Source organism: Prionailurus viverrinus, chromosome D3 (genome assembly GCF_022837055.1).
Source record: "Prionailurus viverrinus isolate Anna chromosome D3, UM_Priviv_1.0, whole genome shotgun sequence".
NCBI classification, from domain to species: Eukaryota; Metazoa; Chordata; class Mammalia; order Carnivora; family Felidae; genus Prionailurus; species Prionailurus viverrinus.
The window spans coordinates 3,992,133-4,002,914 of NC_062572.1; positions in this window are offsets into that span (position 1 = coordinate 3,992,133).

Sequence of the window (10,782 nt, forward strand, 5' to 3'; positions counted from 1 at the left end):
AACAAAATACTGGCTCGGCCAACGAATCTGAAGCGTCTAGGAACTTTCAAGAAGAATGAAGGGTCTACCCAACAATGGAAAGGACTAGGTGAGCCACGTCATATGTCAGCTGCCCACAGCCCCCAGGTGGCTGTTTCTCAGGAGGAGACTAAACGAATGTGAACCTCATGGTCACCATCCCCAAATGCCCGCCTGTTGTCCAAGAGTAATGCCTTCCCTTCTTTGCTGCCTTCCAAATCGCATCAGGAGCCTCTCTTGGCAGTCACTAACAGGACCTCTCTACGGGCAAGGAAGTCTAGCCCATTCCAGATAACGTTTTAGGCATAGAGATGATATTAAGGGTTAGCTGCTGGGTGCCATGTCCTACTGGAGTATTTCAAATATGAACATTAAGGTGTAAATCGACATGTTTTTTAAATCACTGGCAAATTTGGAGAAAATAGAACAGGTGAGGTTGAAAGGAAGCCAAATGAGACGGAGAAGACAAGAATTTCACCAGACCCACAGGGGTGTTGACCTGGGGGTGGGCACCCTAGGCCATCTGGAATCAGCCGCTCCCCAAGGCAGTGCACAGAGATGCTCAAACCTGGGCAGGTGCTGGATCAGACATTTGCTGACCCGGTGCTGATTGCGCCGCTTTCCAGGAACCCCGGGAGTGAGGAAAGGCCTTAAGATTAGGGTGCCTTAGGGAAGGTGCCCTTTGAAGTGAACAGGACATTTCGGTCTGCAGTGTGCATAAAACCACTCAAGAGAAAGAAGACGTACAGGAAACAGGGCTATGAAAAAATAGGAATCCATTTAAATAAGTGCTAGAGAGTGCATAATTAGTACAAAACGCTCTGGTTTCAGAGATACAGATAGTGATGACGTACCTTCCTCGGGCAGGGTGGCTTTTGTCCCAGGACGCAAGCAGGAAATACACACACGCTCGGAACAGGGGAGGAAAGTCTGGGGAAACCCGGACTCAGGTACCTGATTTCTCTCTATTTGCAAACATTTTTTTGTTACTTCTGTCCATCCTTCCTCCTTTTTTTTTTTTTAACAGAAACAGTGGTAAAGAAATTGTGAGCTCCTATTTAAACAGCTTTATTGGGGCGCCTGGGTGACGCAGTCAGTTAAGCGTCCGACTTCAGCCAGCTCACGATCTCGCGGTCCGTGAGTTCGAGCCCCGCGTCGGGCTCTGGGCTGACGGCTCAGAGCCTGGAGCCTGTTTCCGATTCTGTGTCTCCCTCTCTCTCTGCCCCTCCCCCGTTCATGCTCCGTCTCTCTCTGTCCCAATAAACGTTGAAAAAAAAAATTTAAACAGCTTTATTAAGGCATCATTGACATACAATAAACCCCTTACTTCCAAAGCATACAATTTGCTATGTTTTGATATTCGTACGCCCCAAGGCAGCAACCTCACAATGAAAACTTCTGTCACCTACAAAAGCCACCTCAGGTCACTTTGTAAACCCCCCCCCCCCCTTCTGTCAACCACCCATCCGCCTTTTGCCACAATACGTTAGCCTGCATTTTCCTCGAATATCCACCTAAAGGAATCATGCAATGCGTGCTCTTTTTTGGTCTGGATTGTTTCACTTAGCACCAATATTTTGGTTCTGTCCATGTTGGCGCGTGTAATAACATTTCACTCGCTTTATTGGTGATTAGCACCTCTCATTCTCATCCACCCCAGAGTGTTTCTCCACTAACCTGTTGATGGACATTTGGGTTGTTCCCAAATCCTGGCGACCTCAAATAAATTCGCAAGAGATATTTATGTGCAGGCGGCTGTATATGGATATAGTCTCACTTAGTTTGGGTAAAGACCTAAATTTTGGATTGTTGGGTCACATGGTAAAGGTGTGTTTAACTTTTTAAGAACTTGCCAAAGTGTATTTTGAGATTATTGTAATATTTGACACTTTAACTTGCGATGCCCGAGACTTCTGGATCCTCTGCCTCCCCACATCGTTACGGCCAGGATTTTAATTCTAGCCATTTGCATAGGTTTCTAGTAGTATCTCGCGGTTCTAGCTTTCATTTTCCTAATGACTGACGATGCTGAATATCTATCTTTTCGCATTCTCACTGTCCATACATCTTTGTTGGCAAAGCAGCTGTTCAAATGTTTTCCTATTTTTTAATTGGGTTGTTTATTTTCCTACTGAATCTTGGGAGTTCTTTATATTCCAGATGCAAATCCTTTGTCAGATAGACGATCTGCAAATCGCTTTCATTCCATCCATGGCTTGTGTTCTTCTTTTCTTAACAGTGTCTTATAATTCTTTTATTTTTTTAATGTTTATTTATTTTTGACAGAGAGAGAGAGAGAGAGAGAGAGAGAGAGAGAGAGAATGAGCGGGGGAGGGGCAGAGAGAGAGGGAGACACAGAATCCGAAGCAGGCTCCAGGCTCTGAGCTGTCAGCACACAGCCTGACGCGGGGCTCGAACTCACAGACCGCGAGATCATGACCTGAGCCGAAGTCGGACGCTCAACCGACTGAGCCACCCAGGCGCCCTGACAGTGTCTTATAAAAAGCAGAGGTTTATTCTTTTAATGGGGCACACATTAATTTGTTTTTTATGCATTATGATTTGCATGTCATACCTATGAACATTGTCTCGCCCAAGCCCATGAAGGTTTTCTCCCATTTTCTCCCGGTGTTATGCTAATTCACTTTACATCTAGGTCTCTGGTCCAGTTTTAAGTTAGTTTTTCACATATGTTATGAGACATGGGCCAAAGTTCCTTTTTTTTTTTTTTTTTTTTTTTTTTTTTACATATAGATATCCAATTCCTCCAGTGCTGTGTGTTGTAGACACGATCATTTTGCCACTGAATTGTCTTTGCCATTTGATAAATATTCAAAGTGTGTTTGAAATGGTTGTGGTATTTTATATACCCACCAAAACTGTATTAAAGGGTGGGCTCTTCTCAAAGTTCTGCAGTGAGACCCGACAAAGTTTGGTATATTTTCTTATCATTTCCATTCAGTTCGAAATTCTTTTTAATCTCTGGTTTGATTTTTTTTCCCACCCTTCACCCTCAGGTATTTTAGAAGGGGTTATTTTATTACTAAATATTTGGGAATTTTCCAAAGTCTTTCTGTTACTGATTACAAATTAAATTCCATTTTGTTCACAGCCTATATTTTGTATTTCATTAATACTTTTCCTGTTTATTGAAACTCATGTTGTGGCCCCAGGTATGAAGTAACTAGGTAAATATTCAATGTGCACTTGAATGTGTATTCTGGTGTTTTTGAATGCACTGTTCTATAAATGTCAACCGGGTCAAGGTGATTGTTAGTGTTGTTCAAGCCTACTATTCTTGCTGATTTTCCGTCTCCTTGTTCAGTCAGTTATTGAAAAGGGGGCTGTGATCTCTGATTATAACTGTGGACTTGTCCAATTCTCTTACTAGTCCTTTCACATTTTGCTTTATGCATTTTGAAATGCTGTTATTAGATACGTAATATTGAGGGTTGTGATGTCCTGTTCATGTATTGATCCTTTTATCATTACAAAATAAAATTCTTGGGGTGCCTGGGTGGCTCATTCGGTTTCAGCTCAGGTCATGATCTCACAGTTTGTGAATCTGAGCCCTGCATTGGGCTCTGTGCTGACAGTGCAGAGCCTGCTTGGGATTCTCTCTCTCTCCTCTCTCTGCCTCTTTCCCTCTCTCTCTCTCTCTCTCTCTCTCTCTCAAAGTAAATAAATAAATTTAAATAAAATAAAAAAAGAAAATTCTTTATCCATGATTATAACCTCTGCCCTAAAATTACTTTGTGAATTCTTTTGTTTTAGTGTTTTATTTTGTTTCAGTGTTTTGTTTTCTTTTAGTGTTTCATTTTGTTTTAGTGTTTTATTTTGTTTCAGTGTTAGCAGAATTGTTTACAATTCTTTTGCATTTAACCTCTTGTTTTTAAGTATTAAGCCAGGTTTCTCGCAGGTAGTACAAAGCTAGGCTTTTGCTTTGTTATCCAGTGTAAAACTATCTGCCTTTTAATTGGAGTGAGCGAGTCATAGTCACTGATCACAGATCACCATAACAAATACAATAACTATGCAGTAAGTTTGCAATATTGTTAGAATCACCAAAATGTGACACAGAGACATGAAGTGAGCAAATGCAGTTGGAAAAATGGCACCAACGGACCTATTCGACACAGGACTGCCACAAACCACCCGTCTGTAAAAAACGCTGTCTCTGCAAAGCACAGTGCAGTGAGATGTAATCAAATGAAATATACCTGTCCTTTCAAGTGATACTATAAACACTCGCCTACAGTGTAAGAACCTAAAATTGTATGCTTCCATTTCCCCCTCCTAACCTTTCTGCAATTATTGACCTGCATCTTACTTTTGCATATGTCCTAATGCCCAGACTACAATGTCCTTCTATTTGTTTCAACAGTTGATTCTTTTTCACTTAAAAGAGATTTCAACAATTTGAAAATCTCTAATATGTTTTCCCGCGTAGCAACCATTTCTAATCTCCGTTGTCCCTCAGTGTGCATCCATATTTCCTTCCAGTGTCATCTTGTTTCTGCCTTTACCATCCCTTGTAACGCGGGGCCAAAGGGTAATGGCTTCTTTTAGAAACGTTACGTCTACAGAGGTCTTTATCTCGCCTTTGCTTTTACGATATTTTCCTGGGGATCGAATTCTAGTGTTAAAAAGCAAAACTCACTAAGTTTTAAGTATCTTATTGGCTTCGTTCAACGGTTTCCCGTCGGGCAACCTCCCATCCAGCTGATGGAAAGGAGCTCTGAGTTGCTGTACGATGTGGAAGACGTATAGGCAAAAGGCTGCAGGACAAGGACGCTATTAGGCTGCGTTGTTTCTGGCAAGGTCGCCTTCCTTTGCGGGATGCCAAGGGTCTATCCGGAGGTTCACCTCCCTAATGCTGACCAGGTAAATCCAGACTGTCTGGCTAAAATTACATTCCTGGGAAAGGCTAAAACAGCAATCAGATTAGGTATTAAATCTTGGTTTGGTGACGTGGGTCTAGCACAAGTGACTCTATTTTGGGGACCAGTGTCCTTTCTTTAACACAAGGTGGACATTTTTTTTTTCTGTCAGTCTTTTAAGGATGTTATTCCACTATTTTCCTGCTTGGCTTGTTTCTGACAAGAAATCTGTTCTCATTCTTATTTTATTTATTTTTTATTTTTTTACTCTACTTAATGTGGCTTTTTTCACTAGCTGCTTTTAAGATTTCCTCTTTAGCTCTGGGTTTGAGAAGTTTGATCCGTATGCGCCCCAAGATAGTTTTCTTAATGCTTTTTGTTGCTTTTTCAACTGCAGATAAAAGCATGTTCACATGCCTCGAGAAGAGCCTCAGATTACCAGTTTCATTTCTCTGTTTCCCTTTCTCCTTTGAATCTAGCCTTCAAGAGTCTAGCTACCTTGATGGCCATGAACTTCAATCTTTGTCTGCCCACCCTCATGGCGCTGCTGAAATTGCTCCCTGGCCTCTGTTTTGTGCTAGAATTTCTGTGGGGCTCCTCAGCCTCCCCCCACCCCCAACACACTCATAACTAGTAAATCCTGACAGGGAAAAGGTGAACACAGTACCTTGACCGAAATTAGTTGTAGTAACTCCATCATACCCTACTGGATGTAAGTGCTTACTGAATCTGCTGTTGGGTAATGAACAGATGTGCCTTAATTGTCTCATTCAGCAGGAATAATGCTCCAGGAAAATAGCTGTGTTTTTCCAGTGTCCTGGTTGAATGATCAGTGTCAAGGGTTTTTTGTTTGTTTGTTTGTTTGTTTTAATGCCTTCTCAAAGGTAACAATAAAGTCAAATAGCAGAGAATTGAAACCAGAAAGGAACAACATTCAAGGTGATTGTTTCAATATGAATTTTACTGCGAGAAGAAACGTCACAATAGTTCTGTTATCCAATTAGCAATCTCTCTAGATCCTTCTGCATTTCCAAACCACCCTTCCATCCAGCGTTTTCAACTATCGCCGATTGTGATGACTGATCTCTCCAAAGAGTTCGTGCACCCGGGGTCCCTTCTGGGCATGGTGAGAAGAGAAAACAAGGCAGTCCCGAGAACCGACCGTGGTTCTCAGGTTGACGTGGGAGCTGACACCTCAGGCGTTCCTCTCTCTAGAGGGGGCTCTCCGGCTCGTTCTTCAAGTGTGATGGATGAGGCAGTCAGCACCTGCAGATCCCTGCTTGTTAGTTGTGCCTCAGCAGTTTCATTCCCTGCGTGTCCTTTTCCCTCACCCTGACCTTGAAACGTCTGCACAGCCACCGAATTTGCATGCATGCATCCACCGGTCTCCATAGCAACCGCATCAGACAATCAGAGTGGAGCAAAGGGATTCAGTGCCCATTTGTTTCTGATGCTTTACCTAACTGTGGGTTTCTCAGTCTTGGCTCCGATGACAGTAACACCCAGACGACTCTCTGTTGCAAGGCCGCCTTGTGCAGCACACGATGTTTGCAGCATCCCGGGCCTTTGCCCACTAGAGCCCAGTAGTGCCTTCTAATTGTGACATCTTCAACCATCCCCTACCTTCCTGAATGTCCTCTGGGGGTAGAAATCACTCCCACTTGGGAAACTCTGCCCCAGATCATAGACACATTCGACCAAATTGGATGGGGTTTCATGTAACCTCACTTCTTTTCATCTTTAATATGAACTCCTTCTGAACGTCATCTGGTAGCCACAGGGAAGCTAGCACATCTCAGCTTGGCCAGCGCTCTATGAATACTTAGGAGGAACTCGAAACTCTTGCCTCGGTGTGCTATCCATTGAGAGAGTGCACATACCATGTATAAAGCATTTTAATGCATTTTAAAAAAATGAAAGTAGTACCTGCCTCTCATAAATGATTGCAAGAAAACTTTGAGGTGGACGAAGCAGAGAATGAACGTACCCAAGGTTCGTGTTCCCACCATCCTTCCGAACTCTGTGTACACCTTAAACCTACAAATAAGATGGCTGTCCTACAGGACAGGGCTTGGCTTTTCCCTGAAGTGTGTTCCTTCTGCTGTTCCATCCACTTACAATGCTTGTCCCTCAGGTAGCTGCTGGACAACTCCCTCCTTTATCCTGCCTATGAAACTAGCCCTTCATCAGCGACCCCTCCCCTTCCATGTCCTCGGTCCAGCTCCGGGCCGGCTCTCTCGTGCACGGCTTTCCTTCCTTCCCGGCACCCGGCGTCACGTCCCAAAACTTTGCCGTGGGTTTCGCTGTCCGTTTCGTTATCGACCTTGAATGTCTTCCTTGCAGGGGAAAGCTCCTTTGGTCTTTTTCGTTCACTGCCACATCTTTAAGACCTGGAATGGCACCAGCCACAAGCCAGGCCCTCAATAGACGTTGCTTTGGTGAAAGAATAAAGGGCACGTCCTCGGCGGCTTGCGTATCTCTGCCCTCTCATCCTCTGTCTGTGGCAGACGTTACCATTCACTATCAGCACGCTTCTGCTAAGTTCCCAGGTGACACCTGGGTTCTTCTCACCAGTGCCGGGGGCACTTTGGAGCAGCTGCACAGTATGAACATGACAACATCTTCCTTTCTTTCTCCAAGGCCTGGTGCCTACCTCGTTAGAGACGAATTGACGTCATGGTGGTGAAATTATTAAGCATATTCCCTTATATTCCCTTTCATCTCCTTTCTCCTTATTTACAGGGGGAGTCGCGAAGTTTGCTGAGGGAGCCAGCATGACCAAGGTTATGAACATAGGCTCAGGGCGCCTGGGTGGCTCAGTCGGTTAAGTGTCTGACTTCAGCTCAGGTCATGATCTCACAGGTTCATGAGTTCAAGCCCCGCGTCCGGCTCTGTGCTGACAGCATGAAGCCTGCTTGGGATCCTCTGTCTCCCTCTCTCTCTCTCTCTCTCTGCCCCTCCTCTGCATGGTGTCTCTCTCTCTCTCTCTCTCTCTCTCTCTGAAAATAAATAATCTTTAAAAAAGTTGTAAGCAATAAAAAAGAACATTGGTTCTCTGCCTGTTTGGGGATTCCAGCTCCACACTTTCCTACCTACTAGACCTTCAGAAAAATCACTTTACCTTCCTGTGCCTCAGTTTCCTTATCTGCAAAGTGAGGACAATATGGGTGCCAGCTCCATGGGCTTGGTGACGACAGAATGTGACCAGGAATAGTGAATTCATAATGGAAGATCTCAGAGTGTGGCCTAGCTCATTATATGTGGTGTGTGTGTGTGTGTGTGTGTGTATGTGTGTGTGTGTGTTACAGCTATTATTTTTACATTAAAAAAAATTATTTTACTGCCGAATACCAAAGAGCAGTGTTCCTTTTCTTTTTAAAAAATGTTTTTAATGTTTATTTATTTCTGAGACAGAGAGAGTCAGAGCGTGAGTGGGGCAGGGGAAGAGAGAGAGGGAGACACAGAATCTGATGCAGGTTCCAGGCTCTGAGCTGTCAGCACAGAGCCCGACACGAGGCTCGAACTCACAAACCGTGAGATCATAACCTGAGCCGAAGTCGGACACTCAACCGGCTGAGCCACCCAGGCGCCCCAGTGTTCCTTTTCAAATAACATCACCCGTATCACCCACACCTGGCCGTTCTCTGCTTTAAAGTTCAAACACAGGCAATTTCACGGTATCAGCCCTGGAGACGTGAGTGCCAAAATTTGTTTTACCATGACCCAGACCACATCTTACACCGTGGCTCAGCCCATTGTTGTGCACTCTCACGCGAAGGCAGAAGGTTCGCAGATGCGGGCACACCTTTGTCACCTGCAAGGGCTCCGACATCTCTTACCCCAGATGGGATGCTCTTCTGTGATGCTCTATTCTATTTGTTAAGCGTTGGTGCCAACCCTTTTAAACTTTTAAATTTTGTGTCAGTGATCCCTTGTGACCAGCCGTTTGCAGGGCAGGGTTGTGGAGAGCAGACCAGCTGTGGGGCAACGAGGCTCATTTTCTGTGCGCATCACTGTAAGCAGACCTTCCCGCTGAGGAGCAGGTGACGGGCCCTTTAAAGCTGTCAAGGGACACCTTGGGCGAAGGGCTGTCCACTGAGCCCCACGTCGCACGCTTCCCAAAGGTAATGCAGGGTGACGCCATGGGGACTAGAACGGGGCTCTGTATTCCTCTTCCGGATGCAAATCCGAACAGAAAATACTACCAGCCCCCAGTAGCTGCCCACTGTCACCTCTAACGTGTGCGAGCCATCCGTGGGCCTATTCGTCACATTCATTAAGCCTCGGTGTCCTCGTAAATCCATGGCGATGATAATCCAGCCTGCCTCCACTCTCTTTGCAGCCCCCTGGGCAATAACCCGCACGAACCACTTAACAAAGCCCCTGACACGGGCAAGCGTCCCATAATGTGGCGTATTTCTGCTGTTGGGCATGACAGCAAGTTATCAAAACCTATCCAAAGCCCCCCAAGTAGGGGGCTACATAATTACGTTGAAACCCTAGATTAATAAAAAATAGCATCAATAATAGGTTTGTGAAGAACTTGTAATAACGATGAAAACGTTTGTGTTTAATATGGAGCGAGGGGAACAGAATCCGAAACATGTCGCTATGAGCACAATGCAGTTAAAATGCTCAGGGAAGATTAAGGAAACGGGCTAATATATTCCCAAGGAATACACTTGGTCGACTACTTTCTCCTATTTTTTACTTGTACCGCATCTTTAAGTTTTTCGATGCTGAGATTTATTTTATAATAACAAAGGGTTTCTTATTTAAAAAAAAAGATACATACTCTCTTAAATTTCAGTTGCTGATCTGTTAGCTCTACTGGGAGAAAAAAACACGGTCCCTCTGAGAAAGCACTCTTCCCCCAGGAGTGGGAAAAGGGAGGAAACCCATTAGTTACACCAGCTCCATACAAGCTCTCTGCCAACATTCCAGGCCAGACAAGAAGGCAGACAGTTAGAACTGGGGAATAAATAGCACGAGCCCTTTCCCTAGAGAGCCAGCGACAAAGTATCTACATCCATTTCCGGGCATGAAACTAAGGATTCCGTAATTACACCCCTGAAAGGGGTTTAGAGGGGAGTGCGTCAAAATAATCCCGGAAGTAAGCACCTGCAGAGGAGAAGAGGCAAATATTATCAAGAGAATGGAGAGGCGTGGGTGAGGGTTAGCTCTGCCTCAATCCCCACCTGGCACATTTCCTTCCTGGTGTGGCTGACACCTTCGTTCCAATGAGCTTAGTGGATGGAGAAAGCAGATAATGGACCCACAGCTATAAAGTCGGGGAGGCAGACAGAGGGGGGTTTCCCTTACCATGTATTTTCCTACAGGAGCCAGTTCCCATCAGTCCTGAGGCTATAAAGGGCTGTGTAGTTTCAACTTGCGCGTATAGCGTCAAAACCACAAAACACACAGGCTCCTTCCAGAGAGTCACAAAGCAGGACGCATGATGCGTGTGTGAGAACGAGGGCCAGTTGGGGGCGCCTGGGCAGCTCAGTCGGCTAAGCGTCCGACTTCGGCTCAGGTCATGATCTCGCGGTTCGTGGGTTTGAGCCCCGCATCGGGCTCTGTGCCGATAGCTGGGAGCCTGGAGCCCGCTTCGGATTCTGTGTCTCCCTCTCTCCCTGCCTCTCCCCGCCTTGTGCTCTGTCTCTCTGTCTCTCCCTCTCTCAAAAACAAATGAACATTAAAAAAATCCAGGGCCAGCTGGACCTGCCCTCCATTGGACTCTGATGAAGTTCACATTTCTGAGCAGTCAACCCAGCTTCATTTGCTATCAAAAGTAGTTTTGCTCACAATCCAATCTCAGCTGAACAAAGGATGAATTCTCGAGCCAAATTAAGGGTTTCACTGGCTGCTATTGAACAATGAGAAA